The sequence below is a fragment of the Polyergus mexicanus genome, unplaced genomic scaffold, assembly GCF_030449975.1.
Source record: "Polyergus mexicanus isolate NDT 795.1 unplaced genomic scaffold, iyPolMexi1.0 SCAF_10, whole genome shotgun sequence".
Lineage (NCBI taxonomy): Eukaryota > Metazoa > Arthropoda > Insecta > Hymenoptera > Formicidae > Polyergus > Polyergus mexicanus.
In genome coordinates this window covers 1,925,078-1,945,764 of record NW_027223330.1, presented here as the reverse complement: position 1 = coordinate 1,945,764, position 20,687 = coordinate 1,925,078, and positions in this window count along the sequence as shown.

The following is a 20,687-nucleotide window of genomic DNA, read 5'->3' as shown; positions in this document are numbered from 1 at the left end:
TTCGTCAGGGTCCGCGATTACCTTTTAAAATCCAGATAAAAATCCCGCATTAAGTCTTGCGTGAGAAAACGATATACATGATCATTATGCTTATTTTATCAACAACAAAAATTTATTTTGTTATTATATAGCTTAAAATAATTTTTTATTTGTTAATGAATAATTAGAGCTCGCACAATTAATTATTGCGATTTATAAGTCGACGCTATTTTATCAAAATCAATAATTTGCGCGATATTAAGTAAGAATTAAAACAATAAAAAAATATGAATATTATAAATTGTCATTTTATAGCAAGTTCTACGGGTAACAATTTTTTTTTATTATATTTGAATTTAAATGTATCTCACATCGCATTTTGAATTTCTCGCCGATTTAGATGTAATTTGCTAATCATTCTCAGATACAGAGCGCTTAGTAATAAATGAATCATAGGATCAAGTTTAATAAAGAAAAATCATAGTAATACATTAACCATTACATTTATCAATTAGATTGAAATTTAAAAATATCGCGCATGAATTTATTTTATAGTGAGTTAAATATCTCATAGCAGCGATAAAATTACTTTCGCACAATGTTTGGCCTTAATATTTGACGACGTATGTTGTTGTTGCGACTCGAGCGGGAAGGACGGCGGTGTAAACAGCCGTATATGTAATCGGATTATATCTTTCGATAAACGCGATCATTCCCTACGATTGTTAAGCTAGTGCCAGACTATGCGCGTATTCGCAATTCGTTTATAATTCGTGATTAGTGTGGATGGAAGATTCGTCAAATTCGACCGATCGGATCTCTTTATATCGTTAACGAATCGCGAATTATGAATCACGAATTGCGAATACGCGCATAGTCTAGTGTTAGCTTTACAATTAGCGATTCACGACTCGTAAGTGTGTCGAAGGAACGGCTATTTATCGAAGCAGGTATCTCGCACGCGATTTATTCCTCTGCGAATCAAAGCGATATGATATAAACGAGCGATTATAAATTATTGTTTTGCTTCGATAATTATATCTTTAATGCTCAAGTAACAAATATATCTTGCATTGCACCTGGAAATTTTTGCAAATTTAAATATAATTTCTTCATTTTCGGATCGAGAAAGTACGCAATAATACATGAATAGTATCAGGATATATATATATATATATATCGATTATTTATTGATAATACATTTATTTCGCTGGAGACTTGTGTTTGAAATGTATTTGCGTGTGCGTGTAATACTGAATTTTTATTGTATTCGGATGATCAATCACGTTTTAATTAGCCATTAAGTTTATTTGCGCGAAATTAAAGAGGAAGGAACCCAGACCAATACATGTCCCTAAAAGACATGTAAAAGTGAGTTTAAAGTCTTATTGTCTTTTAAACATCTTTAAGATGTATTTTGGTCTTCTTGTGCTGTCTAGAAAGAGGGAGAGACGGAATAACATAACATTATCGGTGCTATTTTAGGATTTTTCAATTAACAAAACGTCGAAGATAAAAAACGAATTTTTATTTTTTTTAGTAAAAAAATATAATCTCTATTAATCCTGTATTTTAATATTTACACCGCGTATCATAAATTCGACATTCGTAAATCAATCTTTTATTAAAACGCGTATTCTAATCTTCGAATACTTTATCTTTAATTTGTATGTGTATATTTATTTATTTATATTATAAAACATGTGTGTTTAGCATTGCTGCGGCGAGTGGTGCGTAAATCTGGCTGCGCGATTTCGAGTATATCGTATAATCGTGGTTCTCTCATCGAAATATAATAAAAGTGTCGGTCGCGTGTGCGGGAGTACCGTACAAAGTGCCGCGCGATCGTACTATTTTGCTGATTAGTGCGCGCCCGGATGTGATTAACCGTGTTTTCGCGAGTGAGTGCTATGAAAAGGAGTAGCAAAGGACGAACAAGAAAGGACCCACGAGGGTATTAGGCAACGACGGAGCAACCATGGGGTGAGCAATCAATAATTTATTTAATTTATTTATTATTTGCTACTTGTAAAATTAATTGCTCTTTGACCTCGACGGTAAAAATTAATTATTTTTTTACATCTTTCGTTGTGTAATGCATATACAACTTTCTACAGTTTATTTAAAATACATGAATTATGTATGCATAACAGAATTAATGGAGAAATATAATATAATTTTAATAACATAAAATATACTTTAACACGAGTTTTATAATTATTTACATTATTTAAATAAGAAAATTAAATTGTTATTTATTATATTTTATAAAAGTTTATATTTGAAAAGGATATTTTCGAAAATTATGCGATCTATTTAATTTAATGTTTATTTAAACGTTTAGAACGAATAAAAAATATATATACTTGTTATTACTTTGAACATTGTGTATATGTGTATGTGCGTGTTGTATAATTCGGATATATTTTTATTTTACAGATCGAGAGGTGTATGTGTTGCAGACTCCGTTGCTCCGCACCGGACTGGTGAATAATTAATTTATCTTTTATTTTATTTTAACAAATCTCGCATAAGAAAATGATCAAACACAATGTTGACGTGTGAGTATAATTTCATTATCGTGTCTTATTATCCAACGTTTAACGCGAAGCAAGTTATTAAATTCATTTCTCATAAAAAAAAAGAAACTTAGCTTAAAATTTCAGCGTAGTAATTAGAGAATTTTATATCAGAGAAATGTAGGATTCAGTAGATTCTCTATACTTATATCAAGTAGCTTTAGTTACTTAGAATTTTAATACTTGCTCACCTCGCGCTCAGCTCTCAAACGAAGCTCTCACGCGACGCAGCGGACAAATTAGTCTCGCGCGTGCAACGAGGCGGGTGGCACCCTCGTAAAGCCGCGCATCGGTCCAATAAACCGTGCCCTGAGAGTCAACACAGTGTATCTCGTGCGAGCGAGTCTCAATATGGGGGGGGGGGGGAAGGAGGAGAGTCACGGAATCGCGGACCCCGCTACGGACGGAACAATGCGACCACTCGGGCAGCAGCATTTAATTGTTTCCGCTCCTGTCCGCCGTCGTTTTCGTTCCTGCGTTCTCTCTAAGCTATCTCCTCCCCGCTCGTTAGTGAGTTCCTCTCTCGGAACCGGAAGACGTCGACGTCTCTTCTGTCTCCGTCATACGTCGAGTCGCGCTCGCGGTCACGTCATCGGTCCGAAACGATTTAATTTACTTATTTCGTAAAATTTCGCGTCGATCGCGTTAACGACGCAGTAAGCTGTAATCGAAATCGATTGTTGCAACTATAAAAATTGGAGTAAATAACTGTAGTTCTGTAGAAATTGATACGAATTAAACGAAATTAAAATATTCTTAAATTACCACAGTATAAAAAGTTAACTCTCGATTATGCGAATTAAGATGTCATACTTTACAAAATATATAATATAAACGTTTTTTTTTTTTTTATTTCAATCATTTCTTGCAGAGTGAGATTTATGATTTATTTAAAAACTAAAAAGAGTAGTTACATACACATACATTTCTTATTTCTTTTCGAATTATGTAGATTTTTCTTTAAAAAACTCGAGTTTTTAGCGAGTTATTTTGAAGATCATATTAGTACACATAACCATGCGGCTCAAGTGGATTCGATGTGTGATGCTGAAAGTAGAACGACGTCGAATTTCACATGTCGTCACGTACAACGGTATGCAAATATGTACAAAACGCCCGGAAACATTTTATGGACCGTTGTTCTCTTGCTTGTAAACGGTTATTAAAAAACGGGACACCCTTACTTAGTATAGGTCTTAATCGTACTATTTTCCGCTGCTGTTTTATTCCAATAAATTAAGAGAAAGCATTAAGAGAAGCTATTAAATATAGCATGACATTAAGTCGTACTCCTTTGATATTTGACAGGATGTACGCCTAATCTTGAAATCTAATTCTTCATCTTTTAATTAATACAAAACGCTTGTATTCTCGAAAAATCCCAATTTATAAAATTCTATATTTTTGATAAATTTGTTTCTTTTTTTTATACAATTAATGTTGAAACGAAGTTTTCGTAAAAGTCTTTTCAAATCTTCGTGCTTGCGGAGAATACCGTCTCTATTAAAGAGGCAGATGAAACTTTTGGCGAATTTAAAAATTCCCTTTGTACTTGCTAAAAGAAGACGCACTTAATTCTATATTTTTCAGCTATATCCAAAATCTTCTGCATGTGCACGTTAGAAATTAAAAAAAGTATTTTAATAATTGAATGTTATTGAAACTTGAATATTTTCGCGTATAATATAGAGAATCTCACTAACTTAAAAATGGAAAATAAGAAAAAAATATTTGTATCGAAGAATTCTAATAGGATAAGATTAATTTTTTTCTAAAATTTTATTTAGCATCTTGTACATGTAACGATATCAATCAAAACACATAATATTCGCTATTTTTAACTCCAATCGCTCTTGACCAGCGCATCTCTTGAGTAAGGGTAACTTATTCGGCTCGCGCGCAAACTTAAGCGAGGTTCGAAAAGTGGTACATCGCGAACGATGCATGCACACGGATAGATGCGGGAACGAGAGAGGGGAGGACGGAAGGAAGGAATGTGGGAGCTTTGGATTTCTCTCGCACATCGCCACGCACACATTGTAGGGAACGCGGTATGCAAATGTGTACAAAGCGACGGGAGCATTTTGCAGCCCGTTGTTCCTGCGCTTATACATATATGTATATATATATATATATTTCTCTTCCTCTTTCCCCGTTCCTCTCGCATGCGGTCCTCTGGCATCCCGCGGGCTTTCTCCCAGGTGCGTTTATGGTGCAACACGCAACACATACACATACACTCACACACATACACCCGTTCTCCGGAAGAAAATAGGGAAACACGGTAGAAGGGGCCACGTCGCAACCCCATCGACCGCCCCCTCTCGTTTCTCAACGCTATGCAACGACCGGTCGTCGGTCGGTCCCTAGGTATTATTTCGCTCGAGGCGCAGAGAAGCAAGGAAAGTCGCGTCTCTCTCTCTACGGCGTATGAATAAAATATTATTTTCACCTCGCCTCGTGCCACAAAATCCACCCTCTTGACGAGCGTTAGGTCGTGCTGGGATGCTGCGAGAGAAGATTTGGGAAATAGAGAGTTTGCTAAGGCCGGTTGGTATCTAACAAAACTGAATGTCAAAATTATAATTATTGTATTGTATTTAGTAAACAATAAAAATTAATGTTAATTGATTAATTATTGTCAACTCTAAAGGATTTTTTAATTTTTTCGTGACCAAGAAGGGGACGTGTATGTATACGTTTTATTTATAATTTCTCTTCGTTAGCTATTAACTAATGATACTAAATATCATAATTATCATAAGCTGTTATCAAACACTCTAATTATAAACAAGAAACTTAAGTTTGTCAACAAAAGTGTCAAAACTGTTTTAAATTAAAAAATTTTATTTAAAGTTAAGTTTAAAAGTGTTGAGAGCTTAATTTAAAACTTTATAATTTCAATATTTCTAGTTTATTTTTTCTAAGAGAACAAAGTACACACATAGCTATCTATCACTGTGTATTCAATTGAAAAATAGATATCGATAACCAGAACAAAGAGAGAGAGAGAGAGAGACAATATATTATGGGACTAATTCTAAGTAATGCAAAATCTCATCTTTTATCGTATCGTAGATATTAAAAAGCAGTCGCTTTATATTTGAAACTTCAACTTTTTTATCCATGTGCCTTGTTTCGTATTAATATTTATAACTGTAATATACTGTATACGTTATATATTAATTAATTGCCTTTGTAATTTCATCAATATTATAACATGTTTTTTTTGTAAACCACAAGATGACGAATTTTAAAGTAATTTTTTTCACTGACAGAATTACCGACATTTTAAATTGAATATTTTTACAATTATTTATAAATTATTCAATTTATTCAATTTTGTAAAATGGAAGATCATAAATTTGTGCCGAAATTCCAATGTCATCGTCCCGTAATCGTTGCATCGATGGTCAATCAGCTACTAATTCACCCCTAAGATTTTGACGTTGTACGCGGCATGCTACAAGGGGCACGGTGATAATATCGTTAGGGCGCGACTAATGGGAGAGCCGCGAGAATGATTGCTCAAACGTAGAGCGTATTTATCGCGTAGCGGAGCGCGTCAACGCGCGATGCAACGTGTAATGTATTTTAAAAGCGTGCCTTTCGAGGGCGGCGTCAAAAGCCGATGTAAAATATGATCAAATAAAGCGAGGCGGGAATTAGATTTGGCAGGCTCTTTCTCCGCACAGCGGTGCGGCGGCCCGGTTGTTCCGTGTAGAAAAAATTTCGTTGAAAAAAAAAAAGAAAAAACGTTCGTCCACAGTACGCGGTTGCATAAGTGCCGTACCTCTGCAAACCTATCGACTAGTGATTTCCCTTGGGGGTTTTCTACAAAGTCGCATATAGTTTGTGCATTTAGTAACTTAAATTAATATTAAAATTAATATTTTAGATAAATTTAAATATTTTATGAATATTCTAAATTATTATATTTTTTTCCCTACCTCCTCCCCTCCCTTCCTTCCTCTTTCTCTCTCTCTCTCTCTCTCTCTCTTTCTCTTTCTATGTTTAATAAATTATGGCATCATGAATTGGAACTGCGTTCGATATATTGCGTGAGTTATGATCAGACATTGAGCAGTTAAAATACACGTGTCTCGGTAGGGTTAATCCAATATAAAATTAACGAAAGAGCTTACACACACATCTATCTCTGTTAATTCGGCCCCCTATTCGACCACAATTGCCTTATTATTCGTAAAAAAGATTTTTTAATTACTGCAGCGCCAGACTGAAATATTGAGTCGCTCGGTAATATAACGAGCGGCTCGCCATAATGCATTGACGATTTATATAAGAGCGATCTTCCCGTTTATCCCTTTTACCATGCAGAAAGCGAAATCGTTGATTACAATGCATTTTAACATCCACGGTTGAATATATCTGAGAGGCATATCCTGAGAGATCCTGTGTATGATTTTTTTAATTAAACACAAGCACTTTCGAAGCAAAATCGAGTCAATTAAATACATATGTACTAAAATTATATATATATAAAAAAAAAGAGACAAAATTATGACGACTATACCTAATATTACATATATACAGATATTGAGTTATATATACTAATGATTATTTGGATAATTTTATTTAAAATTCTTTTTTTAATTTTTCGTTGCAAATAATCGAGGTGGTGTATAATTTGAAAATGCATATCGGCGCGAGCAAAGTCTGAAAGCACGTTCGGCTCGACGCGACGGCGGTCTCAATCACCGCGATCGCTATACCGCAAAAGGTTTTAACGCTAGCCCCGCATTATTTCAGAGGCGATCGGTCGTTGTTGGGAAGATTTTTCATCACCGCTTGCGCTTGCACAGTCACCGAGCAATACCCCATGGAAAAAGGGTAAAAATTGCCTCCGGTGCGTTAAACGCGCTTCGCGCTAGTTTCGCGAGACGAGAGAGAAGGAGAAAGAGAAAGAGAGAACTGGTACAAGCTAGCGAGAACAGCCACGAGGATGAGGACAGAGGACAAATGTGCGTCGGTGTGTGCGCGGGCGTGTATACGTGTGTGGGTGCATGTACGCCGGGGACGCCTGCATGGCAGGCAGGTTAATACAGCGACGCTAGAATGGAGGGTGGCTGCTGATGTAATTTTTGCCCGTTTGATGTCTTTAATGGAATCAGGCGCGTATCTAGCAGGCGCCACTCAATTTGCAGGGTGCGACTAATGGCTGCTGCGATAGGTAGTCGGACCCGACCCGGACGAATGCCCCGGGTTGCTGCTGGCTCGCCCGATCTCGCAGTTCGTAGCTCGCAACTTGACGCGACTCGATACGATTCGGATCGACTCGGCTCGGCTTGGTCCTCCTATCTACCGAATAAAAAATATGCTATCTGCCGGATAAGAGACAAGTTACCACGTTGATATCTCGATTCGAGCAATCTAAAGGCTAAAAAGAATATGGTTCAGGTGCGATATTCTTTGCTCAAATGATAATTGTAGTACATCTGCGAATATAATTAACTGCTGTGAAGAAAAATAAAATGACAGATCGTTTTGATAGTATTATTGAGAATAAATAAAATTAAATAATATGATATATTTTAATTTTTAAATTAAATTATAGTTAATTAAATATTGTATAATATTGATTTTTTATAGAAGCGAATATAATTTTGCTTATGCACACTTAGCCTCGGAATCTGTCGGAAGATTCCCATTTTGGAATGCTTTGTTATTTTTACGCAAGAAATATGATTTTCTAAATGTAATAAAATGCAACGCAGATCGTAAATGTAGTCTGAGTCTAAGAGCAACGAGAAATAATCATGTCGAGATGCAGTTTCGAGGTTGCTGTCAAATTAGATAGAAATTGCGAGAATCAATGTAGCGCGCGATATTATTGAGGAAATTATGGAAGGTAATCGCGCGCGTTGGGAGATGCTTTCTTGAGATTTCCTTGAAAGGTAGAAATTGCAAAAGCATAAACCCTATAGCTTGGCATTATAAGCAAAAAACAAAACTTAACCGTAAGAAATTGGAAATTTTAAGAATAGTTTAACTTATCGATACAGTATTAATAGAGAACCTTTAATTAAACGAAGCAAAGCCAACTCCAAAATTCTCAAAATTAAAAATATACATTCAGCTATATTAATCGAAGAAAAATACAAAGATCTAAAAACTGATAAACGTGCGATATATTAATTGCGTCCATCCATTGTTGGAGAATTACGTCCAAATCGTAAAACGAGGAAAACGAGAGGAAGAGAGAAAAGAGAGCGCGAGGATAGAAATAGTTCGCGAAGCGCGTCACCAAGGCCAGAATCGTCGATCGTCGCTGTGTGTGTATAGGTACTCTATAAAATATATTATGTCTCTCTCATTATCACGCTATTCTTCGCGAGCGGTCGCGCGGAATGATAGGACCACGACGAGTGAATGTATTTAGCGGAACACACCCCGGAGTTCGACCTAAATGTTTGACATTACCGAGTATTGGCGCGAAGGGAACGGCGGGGGGGGGGGAAGAGTCCCCCCTTTCTCGACAATCCTCCCCTCCCCCCCCCCGTAAATCTCGCGCCCATCGTTTCTGCCCCCGAAATGCGTTTTCACGCCAATTTGTCTCTCCGGAAGCTTTCACGAGTCTTTACGCTGTCCCCCCTCCCCCCTCCCCCCTCCCCCCGATAGGCGGGCGCGTTTCTGGATATAACCACGCACAAGCGCGCATATTGCCATCGTCCCTGACCCCGCTGTCACCCGATATATTGTATAAACGGGCGCGATCGACGACGCCCGCTTGGAAAGAACGAAATTATCGTTTCAAAGATCACGGACCGTAAATTCGCACGATTTTATGACGATTGTTGATGCGAGCAGCTAATTTATCTCGCGAAAATTTTCTGTCCAGGAATTATTTCCTTTAATTGAAAAGATTTTTAAAATATAAATTATAAAAATATTTACAATTATCATTGACACATTAAGTACGAGGTATTGTATTTAAAAACAAGTTTATCTTGGCACGATCGAAAATAAAAAATTTTTATATTGTTCATCGTAAACATATTGCAGTAATGAAATGTTGCAATTGTGGGGGGAAAAAAAAATGTGGAAACATAATTATTCTATAAAAATGATTACGTCTTTCTGTAACATTTCAATATTGTAATAACTTTGCTCGATTACAACAATTAAAATTTTCTTTCTTTCGCGTTTATAAATTCCTCGAAAAATATAACATATTCTCTTGAGTTAAGTTCATTTTAACCCAAACTGATTCAAAAAATTGAAAATTATATTTTAACAAAAGGCACACTGACAATAAAACTGTTTTCCTTACAACTTACGAAATCTATTTTGGGAATACCCCCTCTCTCCTCGCGTAAAAATATCATTTCGAGATAAATCATCCCCTTAATCACACCAACAATCCTTCTTTATCTCTCATAGGCTGCGAAACTCGTATTTACTCGTACTTGGTGATTGCGAGCAGCTCTCGAGAGTCCGAGGAGAGCGCGCGTTACCAGGCTCGTCGTAGAATTAATTTAGCAAAGCCGCACCGGTTTCCTTAGGTATTACGCGAAGGGCGGGCCGGTCCTCAAAGGACCGAAGATCGCTGAGATAGCCGCAGTTCCGCGGCGGGCGCGTGTGTATAATAATAACGAGAGGAAACCCGGGCGAGCTTTATTTCCCCCGGGGGGCCCCCGCGGGAGCTTAACCAGTCGTCGCCCATCCGACTCGAACGAGAGAAAGACGTGGAAGATCATATCGGAGCAGATAATTGGTCGGTCTCCCGATCGCCCGATCTCCTCCCTGCTCTTCTCTCCCCTAAACCATCTATACCCGCTATACTTTTTTTGCTCATTTTTTTCCGAAGCTTCTCCGCGGTACCGCATCCAGGGAATGTTTTAATTAAAAGCAACCGGACCGTAGTTGGCGCATCGCGTCAATTTTTCGTCCCGTTCTAAAGGAGAGAACGAGAGAGATGTAATCGCGTAACACGCGGTCTTCCCCTCGACCAATCTATCGAATACCCTGCGGTACGAATCGAAAGTGAATTACAGTTATTTTTCATGATTAATTTCTTCAGAGGTACCATTTTTCCTTACCCGAATTAAAAGCGACTTTATTTATATTAAATTAAATTTTCTTAATTTATCGATATTATCATATTATGAAGTTGTGATAATGTATATATTTTATCGGATAACTCATCGGGATGCGAACAAAAGTTTGTGTTTTTTATCTTTAAAATTTCTATTCATTATTAAGAACGATAATAAGATACTCTTCAAAGCTTTCCTGACTTGGAAAGGATCTTAGATAGACATCCTTAGAAAGTCAGTTTATGCTCCGGGCGTCCAAGTATCTTTATCACGTCGAGATACGAAAGTCGAGGCGCTAGAATCTCCCCTCGGAACTCCCTGGCATCTTGATTTTTCACCGGCCGGTTGTCGAGGATATCAAGTGTCGTACGTGTTCATGGTCGAAGCTAGACTTCATCTCGAATCGTGTTGCAAAGAAGATACCGTAACTACGTTCAGATATTCATCGCCATAATGATATAGATAATCGATAACTGCTATTTCAAAATAATAGATATTAAAAATTAAAACTTTATAATTTGTGTTTAACTCTAAAAATTGTTGATATTAATGTAAAACTTATAGAAGAATTTTATAATATTCTCTTATTTTCTCTAAATATTTCGATATAATTATTGTACGCGATGGAATCCCCCATACTTTTCTCATACGCGAATATAGCAATGTTAATAAGTATAATTGATATTTTATATTCTTCGCAACGACTTTAGATATTAAATGTTGCCTGCGAGAATGTCAGTGTCATCGCTATCTATCGCTGCCGGTACTGTTGGCGGTGATCGGAAGCCGCACAGCATCTATGGATTTTACGGTGACGGCGGCATGGTCGGTGATTATAGGCCACGACTCGACAGGCGAGTCGCAAGGTCGAAAGCTCGATCGAGAGATGCGAGAAGAAAAGAAGCTCGGTGTGAGTGCGCGGCGATGAAGGCATCCGCACTCTCACGACGATGCGCTCGCACACGGATAGCGGTCGTTCAAAAAGCCTGCCGCGGAAGAAAGAAACTCACCGTCGGGTGAGACGAAGACGAGGCAGGCGAGGACGAGGGTAGACGTATCGAAACTCTGCGAGAAACGAGAGAGCAGAAGAAAGGACAGATAAGGAAGGAACAACGCTCGCGAGAGGGTGAAAAATGGCCGCGCGCGCGCGCCCGCGTGATATAAACGAAAGGGCGGCCGGGAGAGGGAGAGGAGCGAGTGTATATATTTACTATCATCGTGCTGGAAAAGCGAGGGATTTATACTTTGAAAAGTTTTCCATTAAGACACGAGAAACGCCAGAGGAAAAGACAGAAAAACAGAAGGACAAAGAGATAGAGAAAGAGAAACTGTAGACTTCGAGCGAGCTCGAGCGAGAGGATGTCAGTGGCAGAGGGAAAAAAAGCAATGAAGATGAGAAGAGAGGAGGGGGAGGAAGAAAAGATCAAGGAAGATGGACGGACGGAGGGAGGAGGAGCGCAGCTCTCGGAGAGCGGGCAGGATAAATAAACGCGGCGCGCCGCCCTCTCATCTCAGACACCTCTATTTCGCCGCTCCTCCTGGACGCAAGTCATCCTCTGTTTCCGAGCGCAGAGATACGATGTGGCGAAGCGAGGTGTGCGAGCAAAAAGGGTGGCAGGGTGTGCCGGTGCCAGGGTACAGGATCACGGCCACCTTCCTCGCGCTCGCGCGCAACACTCGTCATTGACCCTTCCTCGGACATATACCATACATCTCCGATAATGATCACAGAAGCGAGAAAAATCGTCAAACCGGGGGATGAAAGCGCAAGAGTAATTTTCTTTTAATCTTCTAAACGTCATAAGAGATTTACAAATAATTATTCATTAAATTATTAACAAAAAATATATTACGAGTATTTAAATTTTTTCGCACAATATGTATAACGTACTACAATTTATATATTTTATATGCTATTTTATTTTAGTATAAAAATGTGAGACTTTCGTTTGTATTAATTTTTTAATTTTTTATTTCTGCTTTTAATGCAATTGCATTAATCAGGGATTTCGCTTACGGTACTTACTCTACTGCAGTCGTTCAATTTTCTATGACCTTTCGGAATGAGCGTTCACCAGAGTCGCCTCCGGCACAATATAAGAGATCTAATGATTGACCGTGCTCGTTATTTGCCATCTAGCAACGTACCGACTAATCGCGAGCGATGAATGCATCTCGATCGCGAAAACGATTTCGCTAATGATCTACGAGATAACCTGGAAGATCCGCCTTCTACTTTAAAGCAGATCATTACGGAAATCTTCGATCGCGAAATATCGATTCTATTATCGAAACAGATATTAAGAGTCTCGATATATACTTTTGTCATTTTAGATAATGACGCTATAAAAGAAGAAATTGATATAAATAGTTCTTGTAATTTAAATCACAGTAAATATCTTTTCGACGAAAATACACCGCTTTGATAAAATATATTTTATTATTGCAGAAATCTTGAATGAGCGATCTCGATATTTATAATGCATTATTAAAATATTGAAATCACATAGAGCCTCTGTTACGGCGCCAGTGATCTCTGAAATGATCTCGAAACATTGAAAAATTTAAGCGCCTGATAATAATTTGTTGGAGAGAAAAATAAAATCCGGGAGAAAAGGAAATGCCAAACAAACTATTATACACGAAAATGTGAAAAACTAGTAATATCCTTAAAAATAACAGTCTAGAATTCTAAGCTTCTCCAAACTAATAATTTCCTTTAATAACTGAAATGTACGCTTAAAAAATGCTAATATCGAGTAAAACACAGTGTGAGCTTTAGAAAATGGAATAATTGTTGTATTTTTTTCCATTTTACACAATAGAATTAATAATGAAATGGGTTTTCAAAAGGAGCTAAAGCAAGTTTTCCAACGAAATCCTGACATTAATCCATTATTTTTTTTAAAAGATTTTTCGCCGTGCAAATAATACAAATTTGGGATGAACATGATGTTCGTAATGCGCCAAAATATGTCACGTAGAGCTTCTACCACGGCGCCAGAGATCTGACCTGACCTGACCTGACCTGACCTGACCTGACGAGGTGACCTCCGTCTCCTCGAAATCTAAGCGCTTGAAATATTCCAGATTATAAATGTATAAATCGGCTTTGTGTGTAGAATAATAATTTCTTCGTTGAAAGAGAAAAAAAGAAATCCGAGAAAAGCCGGAACTACCAAACAAACTCTAATGTCTCTAAAGAGTCTTAATACTTTTTCAAACTTATTCAAGCACGATAAAAGACCAGACGTTTCGTGAAACTATGTCAAGAAAATATATTATTTATTCTTAACAATATTTTATTAATTGCCGAATTATTTTAAATATTGTTATTTCAGTAAATTGTAAAAAAAATGGACTTTTGATTAAATCTTTGCAAGAAAAACTGTTTCGATTTTCAAAAGCACGCGCGTGTGATATTAAAATAAAAGTATCAATGCAAAACTTAAGATTAACTACGCGGCTCTATAAAACTTTTTATTAACATGTCAACGTGTTTTCAAGATCGAAGATAAATAGTGCGCAAATAGATTTACAAGAGTGTTCACGGTCTTGAGCGCGATCAGATCGCTAATCAGAGTATAAACTTATCAGCGGCGCGCGGGATCGCGCGGCCGTTTCTTTACACTTTTAGACGAGGAGAGGGCAACGAGAACGCGAAGAGACCGGAAAGAGTCGGGGGGGGGGGGGAGGGGCGACCGGGAAGGACCGAGGGTCGATTTTCTGGATCGCGGAATAGGACGGATCGCGCTTGCGGATCGTGATTTGCGCGATTACCTGTAATGACGTTCCGCCACCACTATCACCATCCCCCTTTGCGCAGTACCCTTCCTTCCTCCGTCCTTTCCAACCCTATCCGCCTCCCCCCTCCCCCCTCCCTCTCCTTCTCCGATCGCGGTCGTGCGCGATCCGCGTGTGTGGGTTCAGGGATGTGACAATGGTCGCTCATTATCGGCTCGCTATTGGCCCATTGTTGGCGGTGAGAGAGAGCCGGAACGGGCCTTACCGAGTGCGGCGAGGAGTGATACCGGGTCGTACACCGCAGCGGGGTAGTGACTCGTCCTTTTTCGATCGGTGCTGTCGGCAGCATGTCGGGACGTACACCGTACGTACATGTTCTGTACGTTTCGCACCGCAACTCGTTGACTGATAAAAGGCGCGGTGTCGTTCATATTCGAGTTTCTCTCTCTCTCAATGATCGTAATATGCACATAAAGATACAGCCACGTTACAATACAATCATGTCGCAATATTGATTGTGGTATTGATTCGCATTGATCGCGGGTATTGCGACGGGAAGAGTATGTATATACGCGTATATAGACCTTTGATTATTTTTCTTTCTTATTTAACGGGCTGAAAATATTTTATTTTGTTTTGCATCGTGGGAGAAGAAACTGCCTGTTAATAATCTGACAGCTTTCTCCCCCTCTCCCTTTCTCTGTCAACGAGCATCTTCGCGCGCATCGAGAAAAACCAAGCAAAATAATTTCCTTTCGCGTCGACTCGACGCCGCTATCTTCATCGGTAACCTTTCTCTTTCTCTCTCTCTCTCTTCGTTCTACTCCTCTTCATTGCCCTCCCCCATCGTCCCGCTTTCCGATTCTAGCACCCGCGTGCCGGCCATGCCGTAGCCAGAAAAGCAAGCAGAAAACGTAGGCAGACAGCTGAAACCCGATGGGCACAGCGCCGGGGCGCGCTAAAACATGCAAAATCATGCAAATTGCGTTCGTTCGAACATCCAGCACCCTCCCTCTTATCCCCTGTCCTCCCCCTTCTACGCAGCGGCATCGTCGCTTGCTCGTCGACTTCCTCCGATCCCAAGCTCGCGTCCCTCTTTCCCGGGTTCATTTTCTCTTGCCATCTCTCTTTCTCTCATCCCTATTTCTCCTCTTTTCTTCGCTTTTTGCTCCTCTCCCCTTTCCGTCTCTCCTCATTCTCCGCGCTTTGCTTCTCCGTCCCGCAGCATCTATCGCCGTCGTCCGCGCTATTCTCTTTTATCTCTCTGTCGATCCTACGCGCGCGCGAGAGCGAGCGTCAAAAATGTTTCGACGATTGTATGCCGCGGCGTTTGTTCCTTTATTTTTGCCGAGGGGGTGGAATACCAGGCTGGGCGGGGCTGCCGCTGCCGCCGGCGCGCACCGGGGGATGAAACCTCGCCCGCCATATTTACGTCTCTCTATCGCGAGTGGGAAGCGGAAAAAAGTCCGGGAAATCCGCTGTTCGCCTCCTACTCCCCCTGACGATGGCCTTGTCTTCCCCGCTCGCGTCTCTGATAACGACTGATACGTCCGACTGATGTGTCGAATGAGTCGATACGTTTGCGATCGCGAGAGAGACATCCATTGCATCGAAAAGTGAACTTGCAATAATTATTTCCATCTTGTTTCCTTTCGTAACGTTTTTTTTTTATTTTAGACCTTTTTCGCTATAATTATGCAAAATATATGAAAGTAACAACTTGACAATTCACGATACGCAGCCTGTTTTAAGCTCGACGTCGTGCATGAGACAAAGATTAGCACGCGAGTGCTATTAAAGTCATGTCTTCTATTTGCGACTAATGGCGAGAGCGTGCTGTTATTTAGAGCAGAAGCGCGCTTGGGAAAACGTGCTAATTCTCAGAGTCAGTTTGCTGTATACCCTTTTCTTCTTGCTTCTTTACAGCAAGCGTAATCACTGTAATCCTACAAGCACGAGGTGCTATGCCGTTCTCGTAAAAAGCGCCCCTTGGCAAGCGGAGCTTTTGCACAATTCTGCGTTCTTTCTTTTCTTTTTATTTAAATCGCACCTACGTATATTTCCTTAGATAAGTATTTTATTTATCGAGACTAAAGAGTATTTAATTAAACTTTACCGGGGATTAGATCTCTTAAAAGCATTTAAAATTAAAAGAAATATTTTTTCTTTCGATTAAAAAAAAAGAAAATAAAATTATATTTGTCTTATCATTTTTTGTTCCCAAAATTTTTTCTCCATATTTTAGTTAATTATGATGATTTAATTTCTTTAATTCTTATTTAAATTTTTAACGTCTTGTTTTCAAAAACGATCAAATTTAATTTTGTTATATATTATTTACATTATTAAATCTAAATTCTATGTTAATAATAAAGATAATTAAATTTATAAATTTGTACAAAAAGAGTTTTCGACTATATAAGATATAAATAATTTAATAAACATCTTTAATTTCTTTTTATATTGTATAAGAAACATAGTTTTCTGTGTCTCTTTCATGACACTGAACTTTTGCTTTGCACTGACCCATTTGTTCCACGTCTTTTGACTTGTTTACGGATGTAAAAAAAAAAAGGTGTCGCGTCCGGCGAATGCGACGCGGACGCATTTTGGACCGTCGCGACGCCCCCGCGCTATTTTCCGCATTTTCTGCAGTTTTTCCGAGCTTTCGTAATCCCAAAGAGGGATTCTGCCGGGTCCGCGTAATCCGACTGCTGTTCGCTAATGAAATTTAAAAAAAAAAAAGAGAGGAGATCTCTCGATGGACGACGACCAAAAAAAAAAGGAATGAAAGAGCCGACGCCGAGGGGATTTGCAACGGCGTTGATTAAAACCACGACGACGTATGGCTGCATTCAACGAACAGTGGATTTACGAGCGGCGCTCATTCTCGATACGTCACAACATACACCCACACACGTACATCTCTCTTTCTCTCTCTTTTTCTGTCTACATATGTATATATGTGTCTATATATATATATATATATATATATATATATATAAATATCGACGTACATATTATATGTAGAGTCGCGGCGATTTTTTTTTTCAACGAAAGCAGAAGAAACGGAATGACAAATATCTGAGAGTGCAGTCGCCATTATAATTGAATGCATCATTCTTCATGCATAAAGGCTAATAATTTAATGCGCACGTGCTCCGTGGTCTTAATTGTCTTTATTATCGAATGGATGGAAATTATCGACAGTTCCGTACGATTCTAGGCGATGCCGCGCATTTTTAGAAAAAAATCCCGAATATGACGAGCGACAGCGTTATCGTTTTGTGGCTACTATGCTTTCGATAATTTTAGAGAACGTTGCACGTCTTAAATAACGACATTTATCGCGATGTAGCAAATCCAGATACACAACGACTCTAAAGCAATCCAAGTCGAGAAAAGCGAATAATCGAGGATGAATATCGATGAAGCGGGATTTCGGAGAGGCGGACATCAGTCAGGAGTGAATATATCGAAGCGGTATATCACTTCGAGGAAATGGATTGTTGAAGATAAATGCCCAAGCGATATCAAAATGGGATATCTCGAGTAGAATAGAATCGAGAATAGTCGATTCAGAATTAGATCGTTTTGAAAAATTATACGAAATTTAAGGTAAATGTTGAAAAATGGGATATTTTATAATGGAAAAAAACAAAGCGAGATATTATTTTAAAAGACAAATAATCGGAAGATGGATAATATCTCGACGAATGATAAGATCTTGAGAAGGCGGATAATCGAGGATAGATACGGTTATGGGAAATGGTCGAGGATGAGTATCGAAATAGACGACGGATTGCGAATATTACGCGGATGAAAGAACGTTTTGTCGCGGCTGCATTTTTGCGTGGAAATTTTATATCTCCGCACACCCCTTCACCCCTCCATCATACGCGATAGAGCGACGACGAGATTACCGATAACCCCTTCCGTAGAAAAATACTGTTCGGACTAAAGGGACTAATTGAATTACCACGTGCTATTGTGACTAAGACAGCTTAGCCGCCACAATGGACAATGAGATGCCCCTGGTCTGTGGGCTCACATTGTGTCCACACTGTAGTAGAGCGTACCTGTCTGCAAACGTGGCGTACTTCTCGAATGACCTAAGCATATGTATATATAGTGTTCGCATCATGTTTCTTCTTTATCATATATATAGTTACGTTATGGTACAAGGATGACGAGAATTTTGCACTTCTCAAAATATCTCTAAATATACTAGTAGAGTAGATATCTACCTTGTAAATAATATTTCTAATTCTTCTTGCGGTCTTTTTTTTTTTTGCATTCTTTATGTTATTAAAAATCGGCAAAAGAAGCTAGACGAAAAGACAATGTGCTTACTAAAGTACTCTAGATTGTTTTAGGAAATTACTATTATAAAAAGATTGATATTAAATAAAATTAATTTGTGTTTTAATAAAGTCCTAAGTTACGTTTCTATAAATATTTTGTATTTATAACATAAATTATATATATATATATAAATATATATTCGATTTCTTTAAAAAAAAATATTTGTTGCAATTTTAAATTAAATTTTAAATACAACAACAGTGTTTTCGACAATTTGAAAACTATATACATTGCATATAATTATTAGCGTTTAAATAAATAGATTTCTAGATCAGTGATGCGGATTTATCCGGTAATTCATTGTTGGTCGAACATTTCGAGTAGAGTCATGTTCGAAAGAGGGTCTATGGAATCTGGAAAACCACTTCGAGTGGTGTTTATGACGTTTAGAAAGCTTCGGGCGGCATTTCGGAGCAGCCGGGAACAACTCGTCTCGAAGAAACAGGCAGAGGAGGCCGGAATACTGTTTCGAAACCGAAGTTAAAACCTCCCGACTCATCGCGCAAAATTACCCAGTCGAGTGGGTTCAATCTCGTTCGAATTAGTTGGAATTTTCTTCTCGTCCTATTGTAGCGGTTTTCGATCTGACATCGATACAAGGCTGGCCCGAAAACGTTACAAAAGAGATGCGCGATAAAAAAACGCAGCCGGTTCCAAAAAAGAGATCAGAAATAGAATTCTCGTTGTTTAAACAAACCTATTATGAAGGTATTGGATGTATTTTGAGTAGAAATTTTTTTCTTATTACTAGAAGAAATATTATATTATATTATATTTTTATTATTTTTAAAAGAAATTTTAATGAATAGTATCGTCGCTATTTGTTTTAACAATAATTTGTGATTGAATGTAAAATTATTGTTTCATATTTCTTTTCGAGTGCTTATTTTTAAAACTTATTAATACTTGAAATAATTCAACTTCCTAGGAAACTATTACGCAGCTTGAAGCATTTATAATATATATCTCGGCAAAAATATATAAAATAAATTATATAAAATTCATAATATATATAGATGCACACGTAAGTTCTTTTTTAATTTTAAATATTTTTTATATTACAATTAAATTATATTTTTCTCTATAACAAAATATATTTATTAGTATATCTTTTTTTAATTGATATGTGCGCGGATGGACCTGGAGCTAAAAATGAAAGCCTTAGACCCATGTCTTCTTTACAAAATTCCTCCTCTGACCGTTCCCTTTCGGTCCACGTGCAACGTCGATCGATCGATCGCGATACCTTCCCTCGATCTTTATCTACAAATCCCCGCACCGGGCAGCGCAAGAACAATGATCGGCAGGCGCTAAAGTGTTTCGTGGCGCTTCGAGGGAGAGCTGGCTGACCGCGCACAAAGGCCTTACTGTGGATCATGAGAGTCATTCGGCATTCGGTGTTTATTTAACTAACTAAGCACGACGCGCACACATACCTGTTCACCGTGTGATATCATCGTATATGCGCGACCGCGAGCGATTATTATCGCGTCGTACAACCAGAGAGAGAGATAGAGAGAGAGAGAGAGAGAGATCGCGAGTCTGCGTTGGATCGCGACTGACGAGATGGCAGCGAGTCTCGTTTCGATTATTCGCAGCATCCTCTCCATGAATGAATCCGTGCGGACTATGCGAATACAAACATCGAACGCCTTGTTCCCAACTCGAATTTGCAAGATTCTCACGTTAAAGTGAAAAATTGAGACTAATTAAATTGAATTAATTTTTGTCAAGACTGCAATTACAATTCGATCCAAGGGATTATACGCATAATCATAATATCAATTATGTACATAAATTTTGTATAGTAATTATTGCATTTCATATTTTATATACGTATCATAGGTAACAATTTCTATTAATTTAAAAACCTTGTTGTGAAAAGAAAAGTAATAAGAAATTATATCATTATTACTTTTTTTTTTTTTATATTATAACAGGAAACACTATTCTCTAGCTGTTG